The 24,214-nt window shown below is 25.1% G+C and overlaps 1 protein-coding gene across 2 annotated transcripts in view; it reads right to left on the reverse strand.

Moving 5' to 3' along the window:
• The window catches only part of LOC126895145 (protein amalgam-like), a 181,079-nt gene that overhangs the window by 136,031 nt on the left and 20,834 nt on the right, over nt 1-24,214 (reverse strand). The window lies entirely within an intron of this gene.

Genomic DNA, 24,214 nt, shown 5'->3' on the forward strand with positions numbered 1-24,214 from the left:
GTGATAGGAGCAAACCCTTCCTGATATATATATTATTTTATATCTTTATATCGCCCCCGTATGTGAAATCTCAAATACGTCTTTAATAAACTTTAATAAAATTCTTTTTATGCATATTTGTAGTGGTCTAGTAAAACAAAATGTATAATTATTTTCCCATTTACAGAGTTAAGTTTAAGTTTTCTTATACTACATGAAATTAGTTTATTTTCTATTCTTTGCATAAAAATAAAATCAAGATTAAAAGTAAATAATTAAGGGAAAATTTCTGATCAATTTTTACATTCTTCTAAGACTCTACCACTTTTAAATACCGCATAAGGTTATTGCCTTAGTTTTCCATACTTCATATTAATATCTGTACATACAATACATTATACAAATTGTATAATATATACTACTGTATACTATATAACTTTATTTTATTCAAAAATTATGTATAATGCTCATTGACCAAAAGTAATGAAAAAAAGAAGAAAAGTCCCACACACTTTTAAGTTTCGGATTTTATAAACATTAAATTTATTAAAAAAAAATTATTATGAGTGTGGTTATTTTACAAAATAAAAAGTTAAAATATAATATGAAAAAATAATCGATTTATTTTTATTTTTATATTTCTTTATATAATACTTGCTTTGATGACCTGATAGAATTTTTTGTGCAATGAACAATCTCGAATTTCATAAAATAGTTACGAACTATAAACACTTTTAAAATTTAAAACTTAAAATTAAATCTTATCACTAATAAATAAAACCTTCGTGAACTGATACAAAAGGCAAACACTAATGAATAAATACTTAGAGATCTTCTAAGTTATTTAATGTACCCAAATATGTATTAAAATAAGGGAAAAGGAAAAATCATTACTTTCATCTGAAAATTTTCAAAATATTAAGTTCCACTGTTTTGCTATAGATACGACTATGTAGTGATAGTAAAACAATATAAATGAAATTTATCAAGTTAAAATGTTTATACTATCGCTATTTAAATCATTGATAATTTAAAATAATGAATTTTTAGGCTTAGAATAAATTTTAAATAGAATATAAAATGTATTTTTGAAAAAAATGAAAGTTTAACAATGTTGTAATACTTATAAATACTTATCCTAAATTATACATAAACATTTTAACACCAATTATTTAATTTTTTTTTTATTTAAAATAATAAAATTTTGTTGACAATAGCAACTCAAAAGAATTTTTAATAGTTATCAAACTTACAACCAATTAATATTTTTTTAAATAATAAATTTTATTTCGCAATTTCTCTAAAAAAAATCATTGCATTTTTTAATAGTTTTGTGGAGTCATAATAATTAATGATATTGACTTAAATCGCCTCCATGTCATAGAACTCGAGCAAATTAAATTTTTAACGACTCATGATCTATCATCTTAGCAGCCAAACAATCATTTTAAACAATATTTTGGCTACACTAGATGAAAAAAATCAACATATTTATATTTATCGTAAATTATTATTATATTGTTATACGCTCAATAAATAGTAATACAAATAAATAATAGATATAATGTATCAACTTATTACATAGACTGTAGTTCATGACAGCTTAATAGGGAAATAAATATAATTTTAGCTACTTGTAAGCACAAGTAAATAATAACTAACAAGAAGTTGTTACAGTACAATGTATAATGAAAATAAAAGCTCTAATAATAAATATAAAAGACTTATTTGACTATAATAAAAAATAATAATATATAACATAGAAAAAATAACTGACCTAAATCAGCTTATGACAATATCATTAAGTTAACGGGGAAATTGAAATAAATAAATTAGCATTGATTAATGTTAAGTCCAAGGATGTAAAAAATATAGTTTATTTTTACATAATAAATAAATGCTATTTAAAGTTTAAAGGAATAATTCAATAGGAAAAATCATTGATAAGATATTTTATAAAGTTTGGAAAATTGAAATAAGTCAGATTTTATAGAAAATATATATTTTATAAATTTATGACACAGAATACAAATTGGGTATTACAGAATACATCCTTTTCTTTGTTTATTAAATTACGAATGATCAAGTACTAAGTGAAAAATTTATAAACAAATTAAGTGATCTAATCAATGCAAGGAGAGTATTTTTCGGTATAACTAATATAATATATACTGAAATAAGTATACATTCTTTGGTCAGTAATTTATTTTCAATCCAATTAATCCTAATGTCCCACATTGTCACCACCACTCCAAAATTATGTATTGTTCCATAGAACAGTATTACTTAATTATTATATTATTCTATTTAATGCCTTCGATTTTTAGCTTTACTATCCGAAAAAATTTTAATATTTATGTTAATAATTTATTTTAAAAAACTAATCATATAAATTTACAAGTAATAACCATATTATAACTAATCCATACAAAACAATAGCTTATTGTGTCATGAGGTAATTTTACAATATTTCATTCAAACTAATCCCATGAACAATGACTTGTTATCTTTGTAGTTATTATGCAGTTTGCTACGTTTTGAGTAAATGTTTTTGTTGTCAACTCTTGACGACCACCAATTTGTATTCGCGCCTAACAATTATCAGCCACTTGTCTAGACATTACGTACATAGATCATGTCAATATCAAGTAGCACAAATACTTCTATAATAGTAAACAAAATTTGTTAGAAATAAATGTCCAGAGCATAATTGAAACACAGCATTACAACGGCCCTAAATAAAAAATATGTACATACGTCTATTGCAAAGTTGAACAATTAACTGAACAACGAAAATAAATAGTAAAACAGTTGTTTGGAATTTTGTTGTAATATCGATAAATTTTAGTTGTACCGACCTTGCTGATTAAACAAATGGCGTTTCTCGACATTAACGTGGGAGTCTAAATCGGATTTCGATTTGAGTAAAGCGCATTTTGCCGGTCACTGATCGTTTGATGGTAAAAAGAAAAAGACCACAACCGCCAAAAGGGTTCTATAAATGTACCAAAGAGCCGAATGATTTCAAATTCTGCCACCGCCGCATTGGAATTGCTCATAACACGCCCAAACGGAGCCACCGAGCTGGAAACGCTGGTGGTAATACCACAAAAATCGTTTGACTACAATTTACCGTTTATTATTTTCTCTCTTCTGTGACCAAGTTCTTATTTTCACCGACCGTTGTATAACGTAGTAGATTTTTTAGACATTGGAGCATTTTGTATAGTAAAATGTACATCGAAAAGTAGGCAAAACTTTAATCGAGGAAGATATAAAACATTCATTAGCTTTTCCAAGCTTTTCGCGCGATTAGTCTAAAAACATTGAATGCAATATCATCATCTACCGGAGAGGTTTTTTTTTTTCGTCTCTCTGTTTTATTATAATATTATAAGACTATTTACCATAATAATATCATTACGCTGCAAGCGAATCTATACGATATACAGACTTGCAATGTGATTTTTCTTCAGCCAGTTTCACGTATCATAAAATTATTCCACTTACGTCCTTGGCATCGCCGCAATCGAATGTTCGTATATAATAACCATCAAAGATGGTATTTCAGTAACATCAACCCCGTAAATCAATATTACAATAATATATCATTACAGTGATCGCTTTACCGTAAAACGATAATGGCTACAAACTAAAGATCGGTGAACTAGATTTTATTTTTCACAAAACGATACCACACCATTATAAATCAACTGTTTTGGAACAACGGACAATCAAAATACATACAGTCAGCCTGTTTGTTTCACCTGAGTAGGTGCTGATGACGCATGTAAAATATAAAGATCGATAACAAGTATACCATTTTAAATGTATAAAAAATTAACAAAGCGAACTTTATACTTTCTGAACTTTTTTTACAATCAAAAATAAACATAATAACCTTTGATTAATACGAAAATATCACAGAGTCATTACAATGATTAATTTTGAATCAGTATGTATAAACCAATACAATGGTGTATAGATTTATTTTTTCGAAAATATAATACAATAAACTAAAAAAAACATTCTTTACCTCTCAAAAAATATTTAATATGTGCAAGACGTGTATTATTTTTGCTTCGTTAAAAGGCTTAAAAATACTTCAGGACACGGTTCTTCTAATTCTGTGATATTCTCTCTCGGGAGAGATTAAGCTCAATGCGAAGCTCACAAAAATTCAATTAAGACCGGCCGAAAAGATTAGAATATCAGATGGCGTTTACCACCATCCACAACACAGTTCAATTAGCGCACTAATTAATGCTACATTAAGCGAATCAAGAAGCCCTACCAGACGCTTTTAGTTTACCCTTTACTTCATCTATCCCTTCACTTAACAGTAAATAGGTACTTCATTAATTATTGGATCTTCGTCTGGGGTTTATGTACTTTCAACAAAAAATGAAAATTTATTCCATGAAAGTCAAAATTACTCCTACAAGTTATATCTTAATGTTTAGATATATATATATATTCAAGTAATCATCTTCTTTGGACCAAAAATGTAGAACTAAGATAAAACCAATTACGGCACAGTAACAGTAAGCGAAATTTGCCCACCCGCTTTATTGGCCGTCAATAATGTTGGGCGTTATGGGTATGAATGAAGAGAACGTCTACCATTTATAGTTTTGTGTGTAAAGGGCACCCAAGGGAAAATGGTTACCCGAGAGTAGTAGAAAAGGAAAAATAGCTGAATTGTTATCTATAATAGGTAGTGTTTCTGGTGAGCAGTCCATTGTTTCTTATCTATGCGGTTTAAATGGGTAATTTCGGAAAATCATACGTTAAAAATAAGCTATTTAATGCATACCTAAATAGCAAACACGAGGATATAAAGTTACTACCAAAAAATGTAAAGTTTAGATTACAACAAATAATTTTACACGAATAACTATTGTAGTTTAACAACTAAATTAATAAATAATCTATGCAAAGTTAGCTAAATTAATTATTTACTTTATCCTCCTGAAATCTTATGTGAACCTATAAAGACTGCAATTGTTTCATATATAAGTACATCTAATTATATACTTTAATATAAAATATTTGAAAATTAAATAAGAACCTATTATTATATTTACAAAATTTTATTTGATAAATAAATAGGGGAGGATAGTATTCTAAATAAATCACACGGTATTCAATTTTTTTCCAACAGTGAAAATTATACCTCATATTTAGATACTATAAAAGGAAAAGATGATAAATCAATTTAAAATTATAGAGGACCCACTGTCTTATTAAGTCTGACGCCTCCATTGTTTATAAAAATCTGATTATATACTATTGAATTTCAAATATTTTATCAGTTTTAAGTCCATCAATATAAAATACTATTTTATGTTACCCTAAAAATACATAATAATTTTATGACATAGAAAATTGAAACAAAAATTCGAAAATAAAATATTTTTGAAACAAAATATAAGAGAAAACAGCAGAATCTCGGAATTTTTATAGTCTGTTGGACAGAATAATACTTCATAAAATTTTTAAACGATAGTGACAAAACTTGGCTTTTATCTTAAATTTTATTTTTTTATTATATTTTTAAACTTGGGTTAAAAGATATACTTATACTGAATTCAATTTAGTATAATACACACTAAATATAAACATATATATGTGTATATAGGTATGCAGTGTGTTCAGTAAGTAAGGAAACAGGTTAGTTATTACAAAAAATGAAAACAATAGAAACTCGTTTCCATACTAACTGAACACCTTGTCTAAGATCTTAATGAAAAGATTAAGGCATTTCAACATTCAGAAAATCTTAAAAAATATATATTAAATAATGAACAATAGAAAATATAAGAATAAAATGAATATGTGTAAATTTAATTTATATACCAATACATGAGTAACAAATTAAGCCATCATAGACACTGAATTCTTTAACTACTCTCATAATGACGACAAAATGTTGTTACTTTTTTTTATCCATTCATTCGCTTAATTTTTATCTTTATTAAATCGAATCTATATTTTTTTTTTGCAAATAGCTCACATGAGTATGAAAATAAAAAATATATAAAATAATTATACTTTCATGTATTAAAGTTATATAAAAGAAAGATGTCTAAAATTTTCGAAAAACACAAATTCCATATTTGTAGTTTAATAAAAATTTATATTAATCACAATACTATATTGCAAAAACTCTTTGGTAATGGAAATCAGATTTTAATAAACCGTATAAATGCATTATGTACAAATAAGGTACAGTACTCAGACAGAAGTTCAATTTTAAAACTTTTTTCACTTGTATAATATTAAGTAACTATTAGAAAATAAGCTCAATAATTTAAAAATTTTAGTTAAAAAAAACTGAAACAATTTTTTCTAAAAGTTTTAATATAATTCTGTTATACTAAATAAAAAGATAAATGTGAAAAGGTATATTAACAACTAAACTAGAATAAAATAAAAAGTGTCTTAAAAACTATATTCTAAATGCACATTAGAGAACAATCGAATAAATCTACTATTCGTTACTTTGATTACTTTTATGTTCTTTAATTTGAGTATAAGATATTACATCAATTAAATCTAAACATTTTTACATAAGTAAATATTATTCTAAATAATTTTACAAAAAAAAAAAACTTATATTTATAAAAAATGTTTAATAACAATTTTATAAATATAAGTTTTTTTAAAAATGAAGTATGTGCGAGAACCATTATTTGATGTTTAAAATAATATAACACTATATTTTGAATGCACATATGTATCCATTTTGCATATACAAAACGCCTTCTTATATATAAAAAAGCTTAGCACAGTGGGGTTGCGGCACAGTAGAGACGTGTCATAGTTGAGTCCAGTATAGATGATATCTGACAGTGATTAAAATCACTATCATCAAAAACGCTTCGATGCAAATCTGTAGATAGTGTTTAATTTTAAAAAATTGATGGATTATTCCAAAAGTTACATGATTTCCTATTTCCTTATTTATATCCTGATTAACAGTTTTATCATTTATAAGTGTAATATATGAATAAATAAATAAATATATAATATATAAATTTATAAAGGGAAATGGTCCGATTTAAAAAAAAGTATGTCGAATGATAAAAGTATATAAAAGCTACTTCTCATGAAAAAATTGTATTAATCTACACATTTTTCGAAAAGTTATAGCATAATTAAGTTAAAAATGTAAAATATATAATCGAGAATATTCACATAAAAATAGCATTCGATAGCCATTTTTATCATGAAGACAAAATAAAGTTCGAAAATTGTTTTTACCATGATAACGTGTATTACATTAGCTTTAATTTAAGATATATATAAAAGTGACAGTATTTCCGGAATACTTTCAAAAATTAAGTTGAAAAAGTTGTCATTTTAAATCCCCCCGTGTGGGCAGTTAAAGGGTCAGATTTATAAAAAAAATATACCAAATGATAAGTAAAGACATCATGCATCTATAAAAATATATATATATAGATTTGATCATTTTTACAAAAGTTATGGCAGTTTTAAGTAAAAAAAATTGAAAAAATGTCGAAAATTAGCGATTTTTAAATTTGTAATTTTTTGGAGATTTTCCTCATCTAAGGGGAACGAGGGACATTTTTTCATTTTTGAGAGTAATGTCTTTGACTAGATACGATTTGTGATCTTTTGACGTATCGTTAAAAGAAATCGATTCAGTGAGAGTTGAGAAAAAGTGGTAACATGCACAAAAAAAAAATGTTTAAAAAATAAAAACACATAATAGTAAAATTAATACCTTCTCGGCTTCGCATCGAAGCTAAAAGTAGCCTTAAATTATTTCAATACTTCAAAATGTACAGGCATTTTATAATATTTAAAAATATTGACGTAATTCCATTGAACATGCCTTTATTAAGTTAACTGTGATTAAAGTATCGATATTAAATTCTGTATAACATCGATGTTAAAAAATATGATGGCTCGTAGCACAATTTTTTTTGCAAATCACTCATCAAATAATTACACTATCTAAATTAAATATTTTATTCTTTAATAATTAATTCAATAATTTAAAAAAAATGATTTATTCAACATTCTTTTAAATTTTATTATGTTTTAAAACAGCATTTTAAAATTGTCATTTTTTAAATATATTGGTATCGATAAGAAAACATAAGATGATTCATACACAAAGTTTGTTCATTAAATAATTGATCTTTAACGAATTTAAATATTTATTTATAAGAATGAATAAAAATATAAAGTTCTTCCATTATGACCGCATTTGAAGACTTTTAAAATAAAACTTAAAATAGCTCATAAATCATTTTAAGAACTTATTGATTATTATCAAGAATACAGTAAATTTAGCTAAAATATTTTTTAGATATGTTATTAAACATCAAATATATAAAATACAAATAAGCTTCGATTTTGTTAAGATTTAGTTTTTATTTCTAGTTAAATTATTGTATCATAATAATAGCATTGTTTTTATTAAAAAATAGATGTTTTGTAGATTACAATATATTATTATTTGTAAATAAATTCATACAGATTTGTAAAAACATTAATTGACTTTTAGTATATACATTCGAATGGATTTAATTAATAAAGATTATAGGCGCCGGGATATAATTTAAGGTGTTAAATATATACATTCTATTATATTTTATATATACTAGGATAAAAGCGCCCTCTATGACCAGCACTCTTCTATAATCTAAAATATGTTTTTATGGCATATATTAAACCATTTTCATGCAAAACACTGCTAAAATAATGTTATATTACTTTCTTTTTAGTGATAATCAAAGAATAAACTATTATAATTTAAAAAGTTTATAAAACTTAAGCAATTAAATGATCATAAGTAGTGTTAATGTGACCATATAAGGTGATTTCACTTTATGTTGTACTATAGATATTCAAATTATTTTTAAATATTCATAATCATAAATAAAAAATTAATCTAACCGCCAAAAGTTTTAATGTAAGTATAAAGTTCAGCTACCCACTAACAAAAGTAAATTATAATTAGTTTATTTATATAATTATTTATTAGTGTATTTATTTTTTTATATTCTATCACACAACTACAAATCGAAGATTAAATATTTTAAAATGTATTCAGTAAATGATAATTTTTACATGATTATTTAAGTCAAATTGAAAATTATCATTGGTGTCATAATTGAAAAAGGAAATAAAAGAATCAAGTTATTATTTCCCCAATTAAAATTTATGTAAAATTTGTTACAAACTTTTCATCAATTTTTTTAAAACATGCATATTTATAATAAATCAAAAATTGTATAACATAAGTTTCTAATCAATTTATAAATAAAATAGAGTTAATTTAACAAGTCATGTGTGTAAAAATGTTGAAATTTCGGTTTATTTAAAAAATTTTTAAAATGCGTTTAACACCCAACCCAACCATTTTATTATTTCTGTTTTAATTGAATTTTTAAATCAAAGCACTATTCACGAGTAAAACTATGCTTCAGTGTCAATAACAATACCACTGCCAATAACTGGGCGTGTTACTCTATATGTTTAACTAGGTATCCCTTCGTTTATCCTTTTACTTAGTAAACTAAATCGGATGTATTCTTTAGCCCTCACATTATAAATCACATGGGGTTTCAAGATAACTATTTATCAATACAGTCCCAGTGATTTATTGTTTATTGATAAATTCTTACTAAATCGTTTTGATGGTTGACCAATCTGCGATTACATGTTTTCATCTAACAATATTTTTTACTTTTAATTTCCGTTAAATCGGAATACTGTATAAAAACCCTACTAACACTGTTGTACCGAATATTTTTCAATACGAGAAAAATAACACCAAAACATTTTTTATAATTTACTTAAAATGTTGGATTAGCTCAATTAATGGAAACGAGCGCTTAGCCCTTCGAGATTCCCTTGTATACAATATTGCTTACGAATAACTTATTAGTAAATAATTCATAAAAATATTATTAGTAAATTATTTATCTATCAACACAACATTTTTAATTTAGGAAAATTCAAAAATTTTATTTAAATATGAACATGTAGAAGAGAAAAATAATTAAAGTTAGTAATCATAAATATAGTTTATTATGGCAAAAGACTTCAGTATTGTTATGATACATAATGTGCTTTCTGTTTTAATGGCCTCACGTTTTAAAAGATCATTTACGGCAAATAAAAACTGTTCGGGTGTAATAAACTCGAACGTTAAAAGTGCATTTCTTGGTCTACGCTGTAAAATTAATTTTAATTATTTTCTTGACTATAAAAAAATAAATAAACACAGAGCTATATATTAGTTCACGGTTTATTGGATGTCACGTATTCGATATACTTTTTTTATTCGATTTTTTTATTTTATAACGGTATTTTTAAAGATTCATGATTTAAGATAAAAATGCGAGGAATTAAACATGTTTTATCTAAGTTAAAAATAAATACTCTAGTACCACAATCAAAAATAACTATTTCAACAATGAATAAGACTTAACTTAATTTTTAATTACTTATTTTTTGTTTACATAATTTTTTAAGTAAATATAATTCCTTACCAACGTTGTAAACGAAATTTCCAATAACAAATAGTGTCTTGTTAATTTTTCACTGCTGGAATAATTTCTAGTATACATTAACATATTATGACAACGTTATCATGGTTAAATTAAACATAAGTGTAAGCACAGATTTAATTTGATTTAATTTCGTAAAACTCCGTTTATATTAGTCATTTTACTTCTTATTCAAAATATATGATGACAACGCATAGTCGTACTTTTTACACTAAGTACAAATTAATTATTCATAACTAATAAACACACTGTAAAGTTATACACATATATAAGTCATGTGTGTATGTATACATGTCACTGTTTTTGGATAAAAGTTTGTCAACGTTTTCTTCATCTTACAAAATTATTATAAAGTTAATGTTTATGGAAACCTAGCATTATTTTAAATAAAAATAAATAACTATCTTAATATATATATATTTAAGGTATCCGACGATGTTCTGACAATTTGCCATTAGAAAAGTATGTGGTTTTGTTAGAAAATCGTGAACATTTGACACCCTGAAATATTAGCAATGTTCTTTTTACTAAGCAATTTTCAAAAATAATAGAAGTCATACATTTTTTCAAATAAATATTTTACCTTTTATCCTATACTTCGAAGTTCTTGTAATATTTGTAAAATTATCAAATAGAATTCTTATTGACTTCCTATATGTTTAAAGGACAGAATATTTGGTATTAACGTACGAGTTCTTGACAATAAGAGACAACGATCAACAGGCAAGTGCACATTATTTGCTTGTAACAATAGGGAGAATTCCCGTTTATTTCATTGTAACATAATAGTAAGTGGACGGGGAAATGATTTGATTCTCATCGAAAAACAACAATATAGAAGCAAAACTATATCAAAGAGTAATTCACTCACATTCTTTGTTTTGTTTTATTTGTTTTTCACGGGTAATAACCATGTATTTTAAAGCGCGCAGACTTAAAAGAAATTGAATTGAATCTATTTAACAAAAATTAAGATATATTTTAGATTTTGGATCTGTATAAATAAGTGAATTCCAATGTAAACAAGTTTATTATTTCCGAAAACTTTAAATTTCTAATATATTTTTAGTCAAATCAAAAATAAAGAACTAGTGATATTGTAATTACATCAGTAGATAAAAAAATACAAAATGATACTGTCATTGCATATTTGTAGAAAAATCAAAAGATAAGCCATTTCTGTCCGCGCTACCGGAGTGCGACGAACAAAATAGATTCACAATAAAGTGCAAAATTTAGATCTCAATGGCCATTTTTGTTTTTGACAAAACTATGATTAGCTAAAAAAATTTAAGCATTTTTCTAAAATATTTTTCCCCAAGAAATTGGGTGGTCATTTTTTGATTGTCTTAGTAATTAAACCAATCTCATCAAGCCTAATCTGAACGTCTTCTGACTTTTTTAGCCAACCTGATGACAACCTCCTCAAATTAAAATAAATAGTTTATCCGTTAAGCAGTTAACTAAATTTGCGAATTTTAAATTCTTTATTCTAAAATAACTTATTAACGGTCTAATCAAGTTCTAAAAAAAATAAAATTATACAGAATAATTTTTATTTGAATATTTTAAAGAAGAAAAAAAATCGCTACGTGACTTCGTTTTACAGGTATTATTAACAAAAATAAAATAAAATAACATGCAACGTTGTTTATAAGTAATTAAAATGATTGCCGGATTTTGACACAATAACAAAAAATACAACTATGCTATCATTTTAACAAACAAAGCCGACCTAAAGTGATAAACGATACGCATTTGAAAATTAAAATTCTCGCAAACAAAACCGTATTTGATCCCCGAAATATTTGGAAAACGTCATGTAACGTGTTGTTGTTATTTTATTATTATGTTAAACTGTAACAAATGCACAAACGACTACTTACAAGTACCTAACACTGCTGTACACATGTGAAGTTGACGTTTAACGATAATATTTAATCCTCGTATCAACGGATAATGCCGTAAAAAACGGAGTGTGTACGTGTAACTCGTCCGGTTAACATAGTTTGTTTATAGTTCTAGCACTTGGGTATTTGTAGAAATATTAATGCTCCGTAATAATGTTATGGCAGTAAGGTTTGAAGGCACTTGCTTGTCTATTTGTCCTACTGAAATTACCGCAGTATAATCCAGATATGATGATGTTATTTAAATATCAATTCAAGGGGATGCCATTACATAACAAGTAAAACTAGAATAGGGGCGGTCTCATCATCAAAGAGCCGTAAGAAACCAATTTGACGTTATGAACATGAAATCCTACACTAATGAGTTGAAGCGTCAGTAAACCATATTATACCACATTAACTTATAGCGATTTTCTCAACTATCACGAGTTCACATGACGGAAACATGTTATAACTTTTATGTATAACATTTATCAACGAGTGAACCTTTCACGTAATTTAATAATCGCACATTATATAGTAGTACCTACCTACGTTTGCCAGTGTTCATTCATACAGAATATAAACTCATTATTCGCTAACGAGGTATTTCCATAAGCTTAAGTTTTAACCGTGTGTAATACAGAGTAAACCGTAAAGAGATCTACAATTAATATCACGTTTAAACTAACTCTGCTAAGTCATCGTTTACCAGACAAGTTGGTCCGTCGTTCCTCCGATTGATCTCTCGTCGAATCAACTGCTGAAACGGCATTTTATTTTCTCGGAAATGTCTAACATCCGATAATAGATCATGCGTCAACGTTAATATTTTTATCATACCGTCCGACCGATCACTAAAAAAATGAACGGTAACTATCGTAACGCTACGCAGCACATGTACTTCGAAACTATACACCTATAAATTATTAGCGTACATTTTATACTTTTTTACGAGAAACCCGGAACGGAACTGGAATACACAAGCGAGGACATATCGCGAATCATGACCAGCAACTTAGAGCTCACGAGTTGTCCCAAGTATGCAATACAAACTTCGACCTCAGCACGAGACATGGCGATTACGGCCCATTATTATATCACATAAACCTAATACAGGTGTAATAGATGAAACGTTTTTTTTCTTCGGAAAAATCATTTCTCTAGACTAACGCATTGAAGCCTAACATTTTGCATACAAATTAGTTTTCTTAGATAAAACGTATTTCTACATGGACTTTATATAGAACTAAACTTCTGCACATATTCACTAGGTGACTAAAATAGATATTTTCAAGCAAAATCAATTCAATTGTTTCCTTTTTATAATTGTTTTATGTTATTAATTCATATTGTTATATTTTAATATACTTCACTGTGTACATTGTTTTTAATAAAATAATTTACTTATAGTTTTACTAAACAAATTAGTTCATTTATACTGAAACGAGTTTTTTTAATTATAACGATATAACAAAAGAAACTAATACAGAATTTCTTTTTAACTATGAAATAATAGTTAATACTTTCAACAGCTATATTTATAGAGATTGTAATAAAATGTCACCTTACTACAAAATATTAAGGCGTCTGGTGGTCGAGCCATCAATATAAGGTATATCAAAGTTCACCCTCCAAGTAAATATTGATTGAAAAAAATATGATTGATAATATCTAAGAGTGGCGTGTAACACGATACAGTAGAATTTATACACGACATGATACAGTATTATGTACACTTCGCTAAATACACTCGGATGACAACTCATTCGTTGTTTGTTTTTGTTAATATTTTTTATTACAAATTTAACAATAGGTTCCATCACTTGATACACATTTATCATAATGATACAGGTCATGTCTTTTGTTCAAAATTTTTATTCGCTATTTTCTGTTCTGAAGTGTTAACTACTAATAATACAATCGTATTGTCCTAGCTAACGGTTAAAAGTGGTACAATATAAATAAAACAAACTTATATCGTTCAAAATAATAATAATTCAATAAATTGATGAGAGAAATAACCCTTGGGCTTCTTAATTAACATAAATAGCAAACAATTATAAAACTAAAATCAATGTAACGACGATCAGAATATGATATCATACATGAATGATAAGGGGTGTTTAATCGGGAAGCTTCTTAAAATTTCCAGTTTTTTTATTTTCCTCGATAACATTATATGTGTAGAGGTATGAAATACTTAACTAAAAATTTGAGATATCAAACTGTATTCTATATAATTAACGCAAAAATTAGTTTGAGTCTCATTCATAGCCTTTCTATGTTTTGACGAGACTTATAAAATATCATTGTACTTATTGTTTAATGTAACCTATTACATAGTGTTATGCTAGTTAACTGAAACTACTTTCAACTGAATAGGTTGTAATTAACTCTTAGATCCTTTTAAGCAAGACGCTAAAATTTTAGTGAAGTACATTTAGTTTAGATGGTTAAATGTGCACTGGAGGCTTTACAATTCATGTAGTCTAAGAAATAGCTTAGTAATAAGAAATTAGCTTTAAAAATCATAACTCTTGCTTTGTTATTTTTGAAGTCTGAAACATCTTAATGCTTATGTGTACACTTTAACATGTTAATACACACTAAAGAATCAAATATAAAACAATCGAATAAGTCCTAATCCTATTTTAATACCTATTTTAAATATACAAATCCATTAATTTACAAGTAACATATAAGAACAAATTATTAAAAAATCAACACTAAAAAGAATAATTAATTTAATATTGTAGTTAATAAAATTTTTCAAAATACATGTGTTTTGAATGAAATTAAAAAATAATACAAATTCCGTATAGTGAAACATATTTTAATAAGGTTTCTGACATCTGACTCGCAAATGTATATGGTGCTTTATGACTCCTTGCTTTTAAACAAAACAGGTGCTGGCAACACAATGTTAGAACTACACTTTAAGAAATGTATCTGAAGTCAATGAAGGATATAATCCATTAAGACAACAACACATTAGTCACATGTAAACGAGCCAAAAACAACCAAACGAATTCCGTTGGGATCGCATTTAAATTTCTCAGCAAACAGCTCAGTTCGTCTTTACGTTTCAAGCACGAAGTTAAAATAATAGAACTATAAAATATTCTTTACAGCATTAATCATCATCACACCATTTCAGTAGCAAGTAATGAATATTTTAAAATTATAGTATTCCAATAAAAAATCAAATTTAATATTTTGAAAAAAAAGTGTCGACTTGGGTTAATTTATACGAATAAATTAATTAAAATCATACTTGTGTAAATTGTGGTCAAAATTTAATACAAAAGCGAAAAATATTAGGAGTATAACCAAATGTAAACTTTATGTTACAATAAATTATACATGTATCAGTATTATTATTTATAAAATTTGTTTTCTTTATTTAGAAACATCGCTATGTATAAATTATCATCATATTAAAACAAATCTCAGAGAGTTTATAAAAAAATTACATTAATTAATTTTATTAGATACTTAATGGATATTTCTCATTTTATCGCTATCTTTGCGATCAGAAAAATAAAAAATTTTGAGTTGTATAATTTTGTTTTTATTAATAGACGATATTATTTTTTTAATAAGTAATACAAAAACAGTAGTACAGTGTGATCGCGGTACACTGGGGATTCAGCATAGTTAGGACAAAGTTTAGATGATATCTGACAGTGCTTAAATTTCACTATCATAAAAAACGTTTCGATGAAAATTTGTAGATAGTGTTTAATATTAAGAAAAATTTGATGGATTATTCCATAAGTAACATCAACTCCTATCTCCTCAATTATATCATCATTACAAGTTTTATAATTCATAATCATAATACATCATAATATAAAATTGATTTTAAACAATTTAGTACTGTAATATTTACGAAGACATTATAAAATGTTATAAATTTGTTATATATTTCCTTTATGGCAAATGCGTACCAAAATTGTAAGTTAGGCTGGCCAGGTAATGATTTAATTAACTATTCATTTAAAAAATGATATACTATCTTTATGATATTTAACAATATTTACTTGATAAATTAACTACACGTTAATTAGCAAATAAAATGTACAGTATAAATGTAATTGTAGACAATAACATTGCCTAACGTAGTCTAAACCACTCTTTAAACCAAATTTATGTAATAATTTTTTATACACAACCAATTGAACTGAAATTAGTAACGAAAGTTTAAAAATAGAAAATATAATAACAAAGGTTGACTATTTTTGTATATTAATTTTCTAATATTGTCATAGTGTGATAATACCACTAGAAAAAATTTAAAAAAAAAACGGAAATTCAGACTTTCGTTAGTTTATTATAATTTCAGTTATAAAATTGAAAATTTGCATAAGCCATTGATATATTGAACATTTTTTGAAAAGGATCTTTCTAAATTCAACCCTTTTCTATAAATAACTCATATAATGGATATTAAATGCTGAAAAAAACCTTCCTGAAAATATTTATAATTAATACATAATTGATATTTATTATTATTTTTGTAAAAGAAGTGGGTTAAATGGAGATTTATCTCTCTTCTATTTGTTTATACTGTTATAACCCAAAGTATAGGTATAAATAATTTAAAAAAAAATGATGTAAAAACTTAAGAACACGAAAAACGATGATTTTTACATAAAATAATATTTTTTGCTGAACTTATTTATAGAAGACAAAGTCGTCGAGATAATTTTTTTTTAACTTATAGTATGTAACTGAAGATTTTATTTAATATATGTAATTAAAGAGTGCAGTAACTTCGGCCGCTTAATATTTAAAAAGATAAGTTGTCAAAACTTTTTTTTTAATATTAAAGTTCATTATAAAGATTCAATTTGTTTAAGTTTATTAAATTACGTTACAAAATATTAACAAAATTTGAATAAAAAAAAATTATGTACATATGTTACCTAGTTTATATACTTAGAGTTTTGATTAGATTATTATAAAATACTCGTTTAAAAACCCAGCAGAGTGACTACGCGAAATAATTGGGACAAGTATAAATGATATCTGACAGTGATTAATATAAAAATTATTATAATAAACTCATCGATGCATCTGTTAAATTTCACAACAAATTATATTATTTATAATTTCACAATAGCTATTTTAAAAATTTCACCAAAAAATGAAAGACTTGTTAAATTATTTGTTTTAACACATTATATCTATTATAATTTGCTGTGTTCGTTTAATCTATACTCTTTTGCTAACCAATCAATTACTAACCTACACGAACAAGAAGTACAAGAAATCCATTAATTAACGTTTTAATTTTTTTTAATCACAAAATAGTTTTAAAAAGTCTCGACTTTTTAACTTAAAATTTTAAAACTAAAAAATTTGTATTCTACAGTAAAAATCAAACTATTTTGATAAACTAATCATAAAATTTGACCAGAAATTAAAAAATATAGGCAGTTTTTTATTTTTTGTGGTATTTTGGTCAAAATACTAAAAACACGTTGAGTAAATTTTTTTAAAAATCTCAAATCTGCACAAAATGTCTATTGTAATGTTTAAAATAAAGTTAAAATGGTTCTCATTAAAATTTTGAAGATCGACTTTTTTTGATCCACCCTAATATATATTTTTTTAAACATTTTTCCTCGTTCCTCGTAAATGTTGAAAATCACCCAAAAAATTACTGTTTTTAAAATCGGTAATTTTTTTTTTTTTTTAAATTGCCAAACTAATTGAAAAATGAATGAATCAAAATAATTTTTTTGTTATATTGAAACCTTAGGTATTTTCCTTTGATTTGATATAATTTTTTTGAAATTCTAACACTTAACCTGCCTACAGGAGTGGATTCAACATAACTTTTTTACAAAACTCATTTTTTTCAACTTAAGTTTTGTAAATGTTCCTGAAATACTGCGTCNAACCTGCCTACAGAAGTGGATTCAACATAACAACTTTTTTACAAAACTCATTTTTTTCAACTTAAGTTTTGTAAATGTTCCTGAAATACTGCGTCCTTTAAACATATGTTAAATTTAATCTTACTTTATGTACTATAATTTAAAACGAAAAAATTTGTCCCGACGACTTGCCTTTTATATATATTTTAAAATACCTTATAAGGGTTTGCCATAGTAATGAGTCCACCAATAAATAGTAGAACTTTTTTAACTTAACTTTTGAAAATGTTCCGGAAATACTGTATATTTAAATATTAGTGTAAAATAAAGCTTATTTTATATACTAGAAGTTTAAAAAAAAAAATTTGTACCGACGACGTATTTTTAATGTGCCATTTACAGTTAATTAATAACTACTTTATAATTTTTTATAAATTCTTCGAAAGAATTAGAATACTAAATTATTAAATATCAATCTCATACAAATTTAATTGCTATAAAAAATATTTATTCATATGTTATACTTTTAAATCTAAGAACTACTACTCAATATTATTTCATTTTGCTTTTTGAATAATCCATCATTTTAAAATTAAACACTATCTACAGATTTGCATAGAAGCGTTTTTTATGATAGCGATTTTAATCACTGTTAGATATCATCTATAATTGTCCCACTATGCCACGTCCATACTGTGACAAAACCCCTCTGTGCTATCGTTTTTTGTAATTTACTTCGAATTTTTATATAAATTAAAAGTTGTCACTCTTTACAAATTAATTCCAAAAATTGAGTGGAAAAAAAATTTTTACATATTGAGTGCCTTTTTCAAATTTTTCCTTTACGTGGTTATTCTTTGGATTTTCTTAAAAATCATATCAAAAAAAGCTTATTGTCTATTGTATTCATTATTTAAAAAATAGTTACAAAAATTTTAACATACAAAAAATTTTTTTGAAAATGTCATTTAATTAAGCAATATAATGTTCAGTTATTTTTTAAATTTTCGGGGATGAAAGTAAAACTAAGTTAATATTGAGTTGACGCATTTACCAACAGAATGGATCAAATAAGAGCTGAGAATTTTTATGAACATGCATATTCCATCCCAAAACCAATACTTTCTCAGATTTGAATCGATGCTTAAAAGATAAATGTTTTTAGTATTGTTAAAAATAATTTCATCGAGATTTATAAATTTTTAAAAATTTATAACAGATTAAACAAAGTTGATACATTTTAATGGAACTCCTACAATATTTTTCTTTGATACCTTATTTAATCATTTTAATTACACATTTATAAAAAATATCGTCATGATGTTTTTCTTATTTTAATTTTATAATACACAAAAAAGCTTTCATTTGTTGTAATTTTAAATAATATTTCGTTGCTATAAAAAACATTAATAATCACCCATAGTAACCGAAAATTGTATAATTTGATCAATAAATTTAGAAATAAAATTTTCAGATAATTTATATTTTTTTATCTTAAAAAAATTTTAAATAAATTTTAAAATAAAATTTTAAAATAAAAAAAAATTTGACATTATGTTTAAACCCTCCAGTACTTTGGTTAATGTTTAAATTTCCAAAAATGTTGTCCTCAGCAAAATAAAAATCTAAAATTTTTCCAACAAAAATTTTGTAGTAATGCGTTTAGTTTTCAAATAGTTGATTCAATAAAAAGTGAAAACTAAAAATAACAATTTTGACTGTTTTATAGTAAATATGGGACGTTTCCTTTTATTGTGAGAATTGTTCATAAGATTTATATATTTTAGTTAATTCTTTTAATAATTTTTCACTGGTAATAAATTAAGTTATAGTCAATACTATTCATTGTCCTGTATTTTCTCTAGTAATTACTCTAAAAGTACACAATAAATAAATTTTTAATTGATCGACTATAATTAATGACAAAAAAAAATAGTTTGTGTAAATAACCGTAATTTATTGTATTGTATGTTGAACATACATTTTTTTAAAATTTAAATTTGAAGTTATGTATTTTTGATCAGTTCAAAAAAGAACACACTACAAAAGAAAATGACACAGGCGCAAAACCTTTGTTTTCGAGTTACCGTAATAATAAATAAACATCTGTAAAATATCTTATGCTTTCGAACAAAGTTTTAGTCCGAAAAAACGAGCAAAACAGATTTACTTACACAATTCACCCATAACAATAATTTTTGTTTAACTGTATATACCACTTACCACAGTAGTCAATGCTGTCGATTCTTTTACTTTTACATAGTAATTGCTTACATTGTTCTGCCAATATAATCGAAGGGTAGATATGAAAATTAATGATACCTAAACAATACCCGTTACACAATACGATAGTATGATTTTACAATGTCGGCGTACCCGTATTCGACAACAAATGGTTTAATATCAGACACATGCAATAATAACATTTTATTATAACAAATACAAAAAGTACACTCAGAACCAAACAGTTTTTTTTTATAAAATACAATAATAATATTAATAATAAAATATTTGTTACTGACAATGAAACTAATTCATTTAAATTATTATTTAAAAATTTGTTTTATAGATTCATTAAAGAATATTAATTATTGAAATTATATTTTTATTTTTAATAACATAATAACCAAACATGTAATGACTTTACAATTTATTTTTAAATTTATAAATTTTGTATGAATATAAATTATTAATTGAACATTTTAATTAAGTTCGAAAATAATTACCCTGTTAAGCAATAAATAAATAATAAATGGATTCTAATAAACTGAAAATGGATTAAAAGAAATTTAGTTTTGCTTTTAATTTTTTTTATTATTAGATGAAAGATAAAAAANTTTTTTCAATTTTTAAGGGTAATGTCTTCAACTAGATACGATTTGTGATCTTTTGACGTATTTTTGAAAGAAATCGGTCCAGTGAGAGCTGAGAAAAAGTGGCAACAGACATAAAAAAAAAAAAAAAAAAAAAAAAAAAAAAAAAAAAAAAAAACACATCATAGTAAAATTAATACCTTCTCCGCTTCGCATCGAAGCTAAAAAAAATACAATTTAAAAATATATTAGAAGAAAAAATGTATTTTTTAACTAATTAATTCAATTAGTCAATAAAATTACTTAGTTAATACCATCATAAAGGACTATCGAAAAATATTTGGTTGGACTCAAAACCAGTTAAAATAATAAAATATTCATAATTTTTACTTTCATTTAAAAAAAAATTAAATATTTGCAAAACTATGCCTAAAAAAATTATAGTAATTTCTATTTCTTAGATCATTATAAACTAAATAATATTTCTTAAATTTTTATCACTGAGAATAATTAAAGAAAATTTTTTACAATTATATTAAGCATATTACCCATTTTTATCTGTGCGCGATATGATAAAAATAGAGCATTTATAAATACTACCTCGCTCCTCAATTTTTCTTCATTTACAAATGCTAATATCTCACTCAAAAAATAATCATACAAAACTGTTTATCGACCAGTCAAATTTATATTTAGACCATTCACCATTTAATATTAAAATAGTAATAGATTCACATTTATCGAATGAAAGTTGCCCCTAAAATCTATCCTTAGGAATATTTTTTTCATGCAATAAATTTCATGTTTACTATGGTTTTTAAAAATAAATCAAACTTTGATCTCTACATTTTTATGAAAAAATCATTATTTAACAAAAAAATGAGTACAGTATGCTTAATAAATCACCTTGTATAATGGAGATAAATTACTTCATAAAAAAATTTTTTTTTTCCAAAATATTGACGAAATGTGGTAAAATTTAGCTTATTTTAAATATTACAGTTCTCTATTTAATACTAATCATTTCAAATTCCGTTTTTGGATGGATTTACACCTGTTTTATTATTAATAAAGGATGATCTGTTTTTACTCATTCATACCACAATATATTTATGTCACTTTAACTTTTTATGTCATACATTATTTTCTAAATAAACCAAATATATAAATATCAATTAAAAATCAAATTAAGTGGTAATCTAGTGTAATACTTTTATCGACTTTTTTTACTAGGATATATATCGGTAATTGTTTTGAATATTTACTCGCTACAGATAGCTACTTTTTATTATTATTATTATTATTATACTCCTACGTGTTTAGTTCATTGGCTGTTATTTGTTTCCATTTCACATGGGATAGATTCTATAGAAATAATCAGTTGTAAAGTTTTATTGACCGAGCTGAAATGCGATTTTGCTCTTTTTCCCTTCCATAAGACATGGTTGGTTTTCAATCGTTACCCATCCATCGTCCGCCACCGCAAAACACAAGACATTTGTACAAGTATATTTTTTCTCAAGACTTATTTTGTTTTTCATCGTACGACGTAACCAATTTTGAACTCATTTCGCATTGATAAACAGATTGGGCGACAAGAAAAAAGCAAAACTATCACAGAGAATACAGATTTCATCGTCCATGACGCATAAGCCCTTTAGGGAAATTTCTTTTGTTTGCAAATGCCATTAGTAAAACTGCCGAACAAGAAAATACGTTTTCTCCTTGTAAACCAACTAAGCGAACATATTTTATTGCACTCATCTTCTAACGAGAGAAGACTAATGGAAAAAAACATTGACCACATAAAACATTTAAATACAAACTTGGAAAATAAGTTTATTTTTTCATTTACAATGTAGCAAATGACTAGGAACAAATATTTAAAACCAGATTTTCCTTGACACATAATATTCTAAAATGTATACATTCATATGTATATATTATATACAAAGTGATTATAACTACTGAAGTAGTTAATAATGGATGTGTATAATGATCGATTTTGGATATGACACATTTTCTAAAAAAACTATTGAAAGTTGATAATTTTTGTAAAAGGAAAAATTATTTGGTTAGAAAACTACAATATTATGTAGACAAATTATTTATTTATTTATCGTTTCAAAAATCTCAGTTTTAGTTCTATAAATGTGAACTTCTATTTTTAACTTAATAATATGATTAATAAAAAAATTACGAGCTATATTGTTCTTATAATTTTTTTTTTAACGAACAATCGTTCATCTGTTACAGTATATTAAAGTTTAGTAAATTAAAATCAATTCATTATTGATATTTCAGTTAAGAAAAAAAGAATATTGTGTCTATAGAATTTATTTCTATAGACAAGGCGCTTTTATGAAACAGAAAAAACTAAGTTTCCCGTACATTTCGAACACATTAGTAAAGTGTATTTTAAAATAAGCTTTTCACGCAAATACACGGTGTCTATTAATACTATTCAACTCATAGTTACAATCGCATATTGTCGGTCACATTTGTAGACAATGTTTATTAATAATTATCATAAAAATAATAATTGGACTTTTTGAAAAAAATCGAAAAAAATTATTGCTTTCCCTAGTCTTATAAAATAAAATTAAGCATAATATTTTATTTTAAACTATCGTAAAACTCAAACGGTTAATAGAATAACAACAATTATAGGAATACAAATTGTGTGTAATTATTATCTATCTTGTTATCAAACTAAATATATAAAGATTCCCATGTAAGAACATTAAAGTTAAGATTTTTTATCCTTGAAGGAATGAAAAAAATGATTTCACCACATACTATTGTAGTTTTTGACTCGAATGATTTTTCTCTTTGCAAAAATTATTAATTTTTAATAACTTCTTAGAAAACAACCAAGTTAACCAAAATTGACCTCCGCGTATACCTTTAAGTATATATGTAGATGTATATTGCTTATGTACAATAAGCCAAATGTTGTTAGTCCAATTTATCAAGTTATGAACTTGTATAACTTTTTACAATTATATTTTGACTTAAACGGTCAAACTAACAGGAAACTTTCTGCTTTATTAATACAAATCTTACTATAAAGTGAAGCTCAGCTGGTATGC

This window comes from Daktulosphaira vitifoliae, unplaced genomic scaffold (genome assembly GCF_025091365.1).
Source record: "Daktulosphaira vitifoliae isolate Bord-2020 unplaced genomic scaffold, ASM2509136v1 Scaffold_1, whole genome shotgun sequence".
Classification (NCBI taxonomy): domain Eukaryota; kingdom Metazoa; phylum Arthropoda; class Insecta; order Hemiptera; family Phylloxeridae; genus Daktulosphaira; species Daktulosphaira vitifoliae.